General features: G+C 39.7%; 1 protein-coding gene across 17 annotated transcripts in view; it reads left to right on the plus strand.

Annotated features, from left to right (window-relative positions):
- TRAK1 (trafficking kinesin protein 1) overlaps positions 1–12,523 on the plus strand; it is a 139,363-nt gene that overhangs the window by 68,933 nt on the left and 57,907 nt on the right. The window lies entirely within an intron of this gene.

A 12,523-nucleotide genomic window follows, 5' to 3' on the forward strand; every position in this document is an offset into this window, starting at 1 on the left:
TATAAATAGTCTTGGTGTACATATCTTTTTGGTTTGATATGCTTTTATATGGCTAATATAATTTATTACTATATTCTTTGGGATTATGCCTAGAAGAGAAATCTCTGGGTCATAGGGTATGGACAGTTTAGCTACTTTCTCCTCAGAACGACCAGTTGCTTTCCAGAATGAGTCAATCAACTCATCGCTCCACCAGGAGCATCAATTTGCTTCACACAGTCCAAACAGGGGCATTTACTTTTTGGTCAGTGAGTGTATAATGTAGGTGAGTGTCTGGATTGTTGGCTTAGCCCTTTCCCCAATGTAAAAGCAGACATTCAGACTTTTTCCCTTGTTCTGCTCAGGGAGGCCTAAATGCCCACACCAAGTACATTTGCATGAGAAAGATCAGAGAGAGAGAGAGAGAGGGAGAAGGAAGAAGAGAGAGAAAAGGACAGAGAGAGAGAGAGAGAGAGAGAGAGAGAGAGAGAGAGAGATTTTGTAACAATTAGTATGTATTCTGATATATTTCAGATTCCTAACTTTTTCCAGGAAAAACTTAAGGAAGCACAACTTTTGTGGTTTTTCTCACCTGTGTGTGTTCTCTGCTGCTTCAACACTGCTGTGAAACTGTTTGTTCAGTCACCAGTTAGTGGCATTCAGGATGGCTATCAAGATAGAAAGATTTACCAGGAGCATGTATTGTGGATTTTAGAGTTTAGTGGCTCAGATCTTACAGCCTGCCAGAAATTCATACTAGTGGAGGCCAGAGAATGCTATCTTGGATGAAAGAGAGTTTGGCATAATGGATACTGGGCAGCCTTTTGAGTCTTTAGGAGGAAAAGGAGTGGGTACTGTGGAAATAGTTTTGGATTCTGTGAAACTGTAGGCAAGTCACTTAGCTTCCTAGGCATCAGTACTGTACAGTCATCTGTAAAATGGGAAGGTTGGAGTAGATAACCTCTAAAGTCTAATATTTAAATGTCTGATACTAAGTCCCCTCTGACACATTCTAGTTATGTGAACCCTGACAAAGTACAAGCTCTCAGTGAATAAGCAGAGGGGATTTCCACCCCAAGAGTTTTCAAGGTAGATAAAATCACATCTTAAACATTCCAGATATTTTGTTAATTTTTTTATAGAATCTATGTATAATAGCATGTGTGTTCCATTGAAATCTGAAAATTGTTAGTCTGTTGTCCTCATTTCCCCTCAACCATATTTAAAGTATATAAAAAGTACACCAGTCTTAGAGAAGATAATAATAGCTGGTGAGTAGATAGAGTGCAGGGCCTGCAGTCAGGAAGACCTGAATTCAAATATGACCTCAGAGATTTACTAGCTGTGTGACCCTGAGCAAGTCACTTAACCCTCTTTGCCTCAGTTTCCTCATCTGTAAGATGAGCTGGAGAAGGCAAGGGCAAACCATTCCACTATCTTTGCCAAGAAAACCCCTAAATGGGGTCATGGAGAGTTAGAACTGAAAAGTGCCTGAATCGAAAAAACAGTTTTTTGTGAGAGTACAGTAGCATTTATCTCAAAGAATATTTCTCATGTTTGGGATGTGGAGTGCTCTAACATCATTATTTATGCTCCAATGAGGAATTAAAAAAAACAACAGCAAAGCTTAATATAGGGACAGAGCCTTGAAAAATCTGTGTGAATGGCCCAGAACCCTGGGTAAGCAGTGTATTGAGGGTCTGTGTCTGAGCACAGGGGGACATTTCACACGGGGCTGTCTGTTGGTTGAAAGGCTGGGGAATTAAATGAGTAAGTAAATTCCTAGAGATTGAGAGGAATTTCCCTGACAACTGATTTTCTATTCCATTGCTGCGTTGTACAATGAAAACGTCCACAGGTCAGCTCCCATGAGGAGGGGAAGGCAAAAACCAGCCAGGGTCCCTCTTGGTCCTGGGAGTAATCCAAGTGTGTTCTCATTATGGAGTGGAGGCAGACCAATGAGCCAGTTGCGGGCCTTGGTCATGTAGTTTGAGTATGGTTCCAAAGGGGAACAAATCCAGAGGGTTATGTCGGGAATCACGCTTGTCCTTTGAGTCACCCTGTTGATCTCGGAAATTCATTAAACTATCTTTGTTGACCCAATAGGAATTTGGATCTGGGTTCAAATTCTGGCTCTATGCCTTACTGTTGCCTTGGGTGTAGTATTTATCCTTTCTAGGTCATAATTTATCTGTGAAATGAATGTATGAAGGTACTTTCTGGTGCAAAAGCTATGATATATGATATGATGATCCTAGACCTTTCAGGTTGAGTCTCCATATGGTTTTGAAGATACTGAGTTGTATGTATTTTGCATCCACCCACTTTTCAGGCATTTAATTTCTTTATTGGCAGAATGCACAGCTAGGTGGTGCAATGAATGGAGCACCATGCCTGGAGTCAGGACGGCTCAATTTTATGAGTTCAAATGTAGCCTCAGACCTTTTTACTTGTGGGAACCTGGGCAAGTCACTTAACTGTTTTCCTCAGTTTCCTCATCTGTAAAATGAGCTGGAGAAGGAAATGGCAAACCATTACAGTATCTTTGCCAAGAGAATCCAAAATAGGGTCACGAAGAGTCAGATATAACTGAAATAACTGAACAGCATTTGACAAAATATGGCTTTGTTATAGATTTTTAGGCATTTTTATTCTCAGTTCTATATTTAATTCTAAGTAATGCTCTTTTTTAACCTTTATGCACTGCACATGTTGTATCCCCAGTTCTTAGCACATAGTAGGTGCTAAATAAATGCTTGTTGATTGAATGTGTCCCTCTCCCTCAATGCCTTCTCCTCTAGTTCTGTGCAGTTTTGTGTCTACCTCCCTGAAGCCTCCCTGTTTCCCGGCTTATCAAAGTTGCCTTTCTGGCAGCCTTCTTTCACAGGGGAGAGTGATCAGCTTCCCAGTGGAATGTTAATGGCTAATAAAAACATAGTAGGTAGCTTCTTTACTTCTCTGACAGGCTGACCTGCCTCTCCCTTCTAGCTTGGAGACACTAAACAAATATTGTTGGATCTCCAAGGTGCAGATAACTTGAGAATTATAATTCTGTTCAGGAATTTACAGCCTCCCTTTACAAGCCTTCCTTTGAATTATATTTATCCAAATTTCCTAGGAGTTCTTGTTAATCAGAAACCAGTACAGACCAGAAACTGCATTGTTAAAATGGCAGTGTTGGTGCCAAGAGGATGTTTCTAGTCAATAGTTCAAGAGAGAGAGGCCTGACCAGCATATCTGTCTCTAGGCCTAGGGTTTATAACAGTATATTTCATTTTTTAAAATGTGGTCATAAAACACATTATTTTTTAGCCCTCTCTCTTCAATTCATTTATTTACATTGAAATTTGCTCTTTATGAACCGTTGAACTTTCTTATCTTCCTAAGAAATTCTTCATTTATGCCTGGGCTGTCAATAAACTTCTAACTATGCTAGACATAGCAGAATCTTTCTCAGAGTGTCCACCCAGAGGTCTTGATGGGAAGCTGGCCTGGTTTGCCCATTCTACTCTAGGAGTAAAGGTATATTTAAAAAGGAAAAACTTTGAAGGGCTATTTTTTTTTGTAGGGTTCACACAGGGACATAATAGCTTTGGCTGTGGTTACTAATTTAGGATTTCACAGAAGCTTGAGTTACATGTGTGAATTTCCACTGTAGGTCACAGTTTACAGTCATAGAAAGTTGTCTGAAACTCTGGAAGATGAAGCGATTTGACCAGTCACATAGCTGGTGTGTGTCAAAGGCAGGATCTGAACACTTAAAAACATTATAGTGGTCAGAGTAGTTAAAAGGGGTAACTTTACACAAGAGGTCTATGGGTAGGGTGATAGTCTGGTATTTAGTCTTGTATCACCCAACTCCCTTTTTCAGTAGGAACAGCTCAATGTTTTGCTGAGATCCAGCTATGAACATCATGGCCAGTGTGGGATAATCTGTTTATTCACAGGTTCTTGTGGATAGTGAAGTGTCCTTGTATTGATGGTCTGGCAAATCTTGATAGAAATTTTAAAAACTAACTAATCTCCCCTCCCCCCACAAAGTTTTTAAAAATGCTGCCTACTTAATTATTTTCTAAAAATTTATTGAATGTTTAATCAAGATGGAGGTTGAAGTATTATGTGTATTCCAAATTTAAAAAAAAACTGGGACTTTTAAAAAAAATGACTAAATAAATTATTTTAATGATCCAGATGGTAAATCTGAGTGTTAGAATCATCGTTGGAATCCATTGTCCTTTCTTTCTAATGTGGGGATCAGCAGTTGGAGGGCCTAGGAAAGTCACTTTATCATTTCTAGCCTCCATTTCCCTATTTGTAAAATTGATGTCTTATCCCTTATAATGGCTAATCTCTGGTCCTTTCCAGCTTTAAATATAGTATATGATCCTAAAGTATATAGCGCTGGCTCCTGTCCCTGACAATGTCTATGGGAAGGCTAAGCCAGCAGAAATACAAACTGCAGGAAGGATCTTACTTGTGAACACATTTCTTAAGACTTAGTAAATACAGGTTTTTTTAAAGCCCAGACTTCAATAGGGCATAATTTGGAGTAGTGGATAGAGCAACTGGGCTTCAAATTAGGAAGACTCATTTTCCTGAGTGGCCTCAGATATTTTCTTGCTTTGTGACCCTAGGCAAGTCACTTAACTATTTGCCTCAGTTTCCTCATCTGTAAAATGAGCTGGAGAAGGAAATGGCAAACTGCTCCAGTGTCTTTGCCAAGAAAACCCCAACTGGAGTCATGAAGAAATGGACCAGACTGAAACAACTGAACAGTGTTAAGGCCTAAAGACCAAATATCTGTACATGACCAGGGAGGAGTGATTGCCCCATTTTTCAGTATATTCTTCTGCCTACCTTTCTTTTCAAGAGAATTGTTTGTCCGAATCTGATTGTAACACTTGATTAGGGCTATTGTCATGGCAAAATATTTACTGGGCCTGGTTCTCTAGAGTGAAAACAAAGAAACAAAATGAAGTAAGCCTTCACCCTGGGCTTGGTTTTCCAATTCTAGCTTAGTCACTCAGTAGTAGCTTTGTTATCCAGGGTTACCTTCGGGTCAGAGGATTATAGCTTCACATCAGTGCTTCTTAACCGTGTGTGTGTGTGTGTGTGTGTGTGTGTGTGTGTGTGTGTGTGTGTGTGTGTGTAGCTGGCTTACATTTTTTTAGAAAAAAAAGTTACATCTGTGTGATGGACTACATTTGTCTCTGTGGTGAAGCCAAGAACATTTGTTTTAAAATGTTAAACTTCATTTTTTTTGCTCAGTTGCTTCATTTATGTCCATTTCTTTGTTGAACTCATTTGGGTTTTCTTGGCAAAGACACTGGAGTATTTGCCATGTCCTTCTCCATCTCAGAGGAAAGTGAGGCAAACAGGGTTAAATGATTTTTCCAGGGACAAACAGCTAGTAAGTGTATGATGCCAGATTTGAATTCAGGTCTTCCTGACTCCAGGCCCCAGCACCCTATCCACTGTGCCACCTAGCTACCCATCAATTTCATTTAGTGATCAGTAAAAATAAAAAATGTAATTTCTTCCTCTACATCCACATTCACATATGTTTGCAATCTATTCATGGATCCCTTGGGGGTTTGTGTTAACCCCTGCCTTATAGCTAGAAGCAAACATAGAGTTCATCTAGACCAACCCCTTCATTTTACAAATCCAAAACTGAGGTCCAGTAAGGTAGATGCCTTACCTAAGGTAGCATAGGTAGGAAATCTTTGGTAAGTGGCTGAGCCCAGGGTTCAAGTCCGAGTCCTGATCTAAATTTAGCACACTTACCACTGTATCACATTACCTTCCTTTACCTGACCCTGGCTTCCTTACTGATGCCCCATCTCCCAGCTATGAATATCTTCACTGGCTCTCTCTTATACCTGGAATTCTCCCCTCTTTTATCTCTGCCTCCTAGCTTTCCTGGCTTCTTTCAAACCTCAGCTAAAATTTCACCTTCTACAGGAAGCCTTTTCCCATTTCACTTAATTCCAGTCCCTTCCCTTTCTTGATTGTCTCCCATTTATCCCATCTGTCTTGTATGTACATCTGTTTCCATGTCTCTTTCATTAGCACCTTGAGAGCAGAGACTGTCTTTTGTGGGAGAACCCAAATCAATCCATCAACATGTTTGTTGAGTTCTGATGGACTTGTCTGGGGTCAACTAGCTCAGTAGTATCTGAGATAAGATGTGAGTCCACTTCTTGAGTTCTGCTCTCTTCTCCCTACAATATTCTTCTTCTAAGATAAAAATTCCCAAGCAATGGCAATCATTGGTGGTTTCACAAAGGTTCTAGATCAGGGGTGGGGAACCTGTGGCCTCAAAGCCACACGTAGCCCCCTAGGTCCTCGTCTGACCATTTGACTAAATCCAAACTTCATAGAACAAGGCCTCAGGTTTCCCGTCCTGGACTCTGGGTCTTGAAAGATGGGGTGAAATCAGTTAGGCAGGTCATGGGTGGAGCATTTCTGGAAAGGGAGAAAGTTTAGGTGCCATGATTTCTCAGAATGATGACTATCCTAGTCTGAATAGAATAGAAAGCTCATAGTAGAAAGGCAAGTGGAGCCAAAACATAGAATTCAGTTCAATTAAACAGTTGTTAAGTGGGAATCTTTGAATGTCAGTTTAAAGAGTTTGGACTGTATCCTGTAGGAAATTGGCAGTGATTGAAGTCTTTCGAGCAGGACAGTGACTGGATCTGAGATGAGCTTATTGTATAAGATTAATGTGACCACAGTGCCGGAGGAGAGAAAGAATGGGGTAGAGTTTGGTGCTGGAGCAGTCGATGAGGAAGCATCCAGCAGAGTCTCTTCCAGGAATAGCCCAGTGCCATATTCAATCTGTCCATGTTGGCAGCTTCTTGTCTACAAACCTGAATCCCTTTTGCATCTCTGGGGCAAGTAACTATCAGTCCTCTGTAAGATGCTTTAAAGACATCTATGGACAAGGGACTTGGGATTTCCTCAGGCATTCTATCCTACTTTTGAACAGCTCAAATAGCGAGCAAGGCCATCTGCCCTCATGTAATTCCCACTCATTGGTCCTTGGTTCTGAATGGTCTGAAAGAAGTCTTAAAGAACAGGAAAAGGCAGGATTTAAAAAAAAGTCTGTAATCTAATCTGGCAAAATGTAGATGGAGCACAATAAGAAAAAAGTGGGTTCAAGTGTTTTTGAAGCTTCTTATAATGGAACATAATTTCTCTTGTGTGTGGGTATGGCTGTGCTTTTTACACTGTACACAGATGAAGACTATTCTTTGGTCTCTCCTAACACCATTTTCCTATTTTCACAGGTGACTATTTGTGACTGCCTCCTAGATTTGTCTGGCATCAGCTAAAAAACTTTTGCTCAAGTAGAACTCTTTCCCATCCTCCATCTCTCTCTCTCTCTCTCTCTCTCTCTCTCTCTCTCTCTCTCTCTCTCTCTCTCTCTCTCTCTCTTTCTCACTCTTTCCCCCCCTCTCTTTCTCTCCCCTCACCCCCACGAAATGTTTGCTATTATTCTTCTCCCTAAAAAGGCAATGCCTCTGAAGTCACTTTTCTTTTATTAGTGTCTCTTGCTTGAAGTCATGAAGCAAAATTAGCATCTTATCCCTTTTTAAGGTTACAGTTATTTCTAGAAAAGTAGCATGTTGGAAAGGTGCCTTGCATCATGGGCCATGTCCTTCAGAAGCCTCCTCCTGCTGTGCTTTGGTACCATTGCCTGGTGCTTTCAAACTAGGCACTTAAAAAATGGAATGAGGGGAACTATCCACCACTGATTCTGTCAGTCAGTCATTCCTTTTTCCCGACTGCCAACGACATTGATGGGAACAAGATAGTGCCTCCTCCTTTTTCTCCCTTCCACAAGTCTTATAGAAACATAGACTGAAAAAAAACCCTTATAAAACTATTGAGAGAATTTCTTTGCCTCCATCTCAGACTATATATACCTATTTTTCTGGATAGATAACTATTTTTTGCCTTACCAGAGAAGGGGAATTCACAACTTTATTTGATAATGTAAATACATTTAAAATGGAACATTTTAATCTAAATTTGGAGAAAAGTGGCTGACTAGAATGTTTTTACTGTTCAAATTAATTTTCTAAGTGATTTGAAATTAAAACCCTTTGTTCAAAGTGTCTTGAGGTTCCTGTACCAAAAGTTGTTCAGTCCCGGTCCTGACCCTCCAGCTGCTAGCGCTATGCTCTTCCTCTGTGTACATCTTGTGTTGTCTTCTCTTTGTATATGTCATTTTCACCCCAATAGAATTTAAGCTCCCAGAGGGCAGGGCTTATTTCATTATGTCCTTGGATTTTTGGCATATAGTCAAGTGCCTGGCATGTATGTAGAAGATATCTTCAGTTGTTCAGTCCTTTTCAGTTGTGTCCAACTCTTCATGGCCCCATTTGAGGTTTTCTTGGCAAAGATAGTGGAATGGTTTGCCATTTCCTTCTCCAGCTCATTCTACAGATGAATAAATTGAGGCATTCAGGGTTAATTGACTTGCCCAGAGTCATGCGGCTAGTAAGTATCTGAGGCTAGATTTGAACTCAGGTCTCCTTAACTCCTTAATCACAATATAAACTATCATTTTATTTAATTCCTTCACTAAAAGGATTCAATGACTGTAATGCAAATGGGGTACATTTTTCTTAGGGTACACATTTTGAGTCAGTATTGATCAATCCTGATAGCCTCTGAATAGCCTCTGAATCTTCTGAGTCAACTTAGCTGTGCCGTGGTGACACAACGTGTTCAACACTTTACATTTTTCTAGAGTCTTCCATGGTAACAAGACCCTCTTCTGAGTTTGGAGGTCAGTTTCATTAGGAAACACCCACCTCAATGACTTCTCTTTTGTGGCTGGAATAATCAGACTCTGCTTGGAAATGTTACTGGTCTATATAGAAATAATTATTTGTAGAATGTAGAAATACTTGTTTATAATGATCTCATTATATTAATACATATTAATGTTAATAGAATATTAACTAATAAATCACAACTTTAGAGCTGGAAGTCATTAAATCCAACTCTCATTTGACACATGAGGAAACTGAGGCCTGAAAAGTTTAAGTGACTTGTCTAGGGTCACACAGATGGTAAGTATCAGATATGGTATTTAAACCTAAGTCTTTTGATTCCATATCCATGTAACAGACACTGCTAGATGACGAATGGGGTAGGGTCTTTGTGAAAAGCATAATTTAGTACATGTAAAATCAAAATACTGTCATGTCCCCCTTTTGGGGGAAGCAGCAAATTAGACTCCTGTCAGCCCTTAGCACAGTCCCTAGCATACAGTAAATGCTCAGTAAGTGCTTTTGGATTGACCAACTATCCTGAGATAGAAAAACCCTTGCTCTGATTGGCTAATCCTTTGAAGAAAATATAATTACAGATGTTCAGATCTTATGAAGTCACTCTTTAGCTTCTGAAAAGTGGCATCTCAAGTGGTTTACAGATCCCCCAAATCTGCCACTTACTCATTTGCCTCATTTCAGTTGAGGAAAGAGGAAGCATTGCATGGTCTGCCATGAGTAAAAGTTAATGTTCATGAGCCAAGCCTTTGCCTGTTATGATGATCAGGGACATTTATTCTTTGCCTGATTGTCTATTAAATCACTAACCCTGAAGCATTTTAATATTTCTTGCCATACAGGTTATCCTCATTCATAAATTGGTTGATGACTTTGCCCATGCTGATTTCCCATGGCTCTACCTGCTGATAAACTCCCACAATAAGCTTTGTAGAAGTTCCCGAGAAAATAAGGTGTGGTCATCCTTACTCTCTTCCCACACCTCCAAATAAAGGAAGATATTTGGCCTGGGGTTTTGCTAGGCTGTTGAACTGTGTAGGGTTGAGATTGTCTTTTCACTGGAGAGAACTATTGGTATTCTATTGATAGATGATCACTGCTGTTGCCCATCAAAACCCACCCTCTGATACAGCTTTAGTTTGATCATTAATTAGAGCTTTGAAAACCAAGTGAATGTTGAAAGTTAGATCCCTGGACAGCAAGTTAAATGGAGGAAATAAAATGGGAAGCTTTACTTCTATCAAACTCCTCTTCATTTTCATTGGACCTGAGTTCAGAGGCTCACTGCCACCAACCTACCTTTAGACTTTAGTCACTTAACCTCCCCGAGACTCAGTTTCTTTATTTATAAAATAAGGGGATTGGATTAGCTGACCTCCAAGGTCCCTCCCAGCTCTAAAGCTATGATCCTCTGACGTTTCCCTTTTGAAAATTACTCACTTATTTCTTTTGTAGTTAACGTTAAGCTCCTAGACCATACCAAAACATAATACTGCTTTTCTTATTGATGAATCTTATTTCTTTTGTTGACTTTGATTCATCACATTGACACGATTCAATACATTTCTTCCCTCATTTATATCTTGTAAGAAATCATGGGTCAATAAAATCTGACTTGTGATTTGATCTTTTTTTTAAAGGAACTTTCAGTATGGGAACTCCCTCTAGCAATGCAGATTGGCAGCTGTCCTTCACCTTCCAGTCTTTGAGCGTTGTCTGGGTCACTGACAGTTTAAATAACTAGACCACGGTCACACAACCAATATGTGTCAGTGATAGGACTTGAACTCAGGTCCCCTTGGCTCCAAGGGTAGCTCTCTATCCACTGTATCATACTACCTAAACAGACAAAAAAATTAGCCTTTATGTATTTGAGCAAATGATGCTTCTTCAGAGAAAGATGTGGACACATTCTGCCTTCTGTTGGGTTAGCTTTAGTTACAGTAGGGTTGGAATTAACATGAATAACAGCTTAAAGTGTATTATACTAAAAATGGCACACAGTATGCTCTTAAGTCATGCCTGTTGACTAACCGGGGGTACTAAGAGGTTAACTGATTTACCCAGGGTCACACATTCTGTACATGGCAGAGCTGTCTCGAACCTAGTTCTTTCTGACAGTAGTGTAGGTCTGTAGCTATTACACCATATTGCCTCTCATTTCATGACTGAGGAAACCAAAGTTAGGTAACTTGCTCAAGGTCACCAACCTTGGTAAGTATTTGAACTGGGACTAAATCCAATGCTTTAGACTCAAGAATTTCAGTGATGTTCATGCTTGCTAGCCATTCTCCATCTTGAGTTAATATCATGGTTTTGCGTGATAAATTATTCATTCTTTTCAATGTATGGAAACCTTTTCTCGACTAGACTGTGGCATACTTTCATGGGAAGTGCACAGAGAATGGCTATTTAAAGTAATTTGAACTTGATTCCTTTTACATCCAATTAAACACCTTCAACCATCATCAAGAAGACCCATTCTTAATTGAAACTCTTGTCTGACATTGAGAAATGGGCTGCCTTAGAGCACTGTGCTGGAACAGGCCATTTAATCAACCAAGCTAACTCCCTTAACAAAGTGGTAGGTTTTTAGTAATAAAAATGCCCACAAAAAAATGAAAATGTGGAAGATATACAAGCAGTTCTTGCTTTTCAGTTCTCTGCTTTCATTTTCTTTCCATTAATTAGAAATCTCCCTGGAGGATCAGATTTAGAATTGGCTTGAAGGTCATTCTACCTCCTTTAGGTTGAAAAATCATTCTATCAGCTCTTCTCTCTCCTGGGTTATTCGTTAGGATAATAATATCTCCACTGGCATTAAATAAAATATTTAGAACCCTATCTCATTTCAGGCCAACATTTTGCAGCCAGTAACGCCTTTGACACTGACTTTGTGACATGCTCCAATTCACAGATGTCCCCCATGAGTGATTACTGAACTTAGATTGTTTGGAGAAGCTAAACTAAGACTTAAATTCTTCCAGTCTTAGTTTATCTACGAGCATATATTAAGTGCTTTCTGTGTGTCAGGCATGACATGATAGATACTGATGTTACAAAGATGAAAATGAAGACAGTCCCTCCTTACAAGGAATTTTCATCCTAGTGGGGGGATGATATGTTTGCATATATGTGTAATTATATATGTATATATGAATGTATCAAAAAAAGTAAAGAAAAGGTAGTTTGGGAGAGATCAGGAAGGGCCTCATGAAGAAGGTGTTGCTTATGTCTCAAAAAATTATGCCCCAGAAGGCCCTGAACCCATTTTCCCAACCCTCCTTCCTTTTCTTCCTGCATACTTTAAAAAAGAAAGAGAAAATTATTTCAATACAAAATAAACCAAAAGCAATGATTAGCATGCTTAGCTCTGTAAACTGACAATTTGTTGAATTTCCCCTCTTTTGGCAGGTTCTTTTTGGAGGGAGGAAAAGTGGAGAATAATATTTCATCACTGGTTGCTTCACTCCTGTTCCTTCCTCATGGGAAACATGACTGCCTGCATTCATCTCTCCTTGTCCCCTGCCTTTCCTCTTCCCTCCCTCTCTTTTGCCTCCCACCTCCACTTCCCTGCAGTGATTTCCTGACCCTTTGAAAAAAACAAAAAATAGCTCATCCTCATTGAAAAAAGTTCAGTTCTCTTGTAGCTGAAAAGTGAAAAATGATATGGAGTCTTGATGTCTTGATTTAAGACAGGTGGTCCTTTGGGCGAAATCCACATGGTGCTCTTCAGAACT

This window comes from Notamacropus eugenii, chromosome 3 (assembly GCF_028372415.1).
Source record: "Notamacropus eugenii isolate mMacEug1 chromosome 3, mMacEug1.pri_v2, whole genome shotgun sequence".
Taxonomy (NCBI): Eukaryota; Metazoa; Chordata; class Mammalia; order Diprotodontia; family Macropodidae; genus Notamacropus; species Notamacropus eugenii.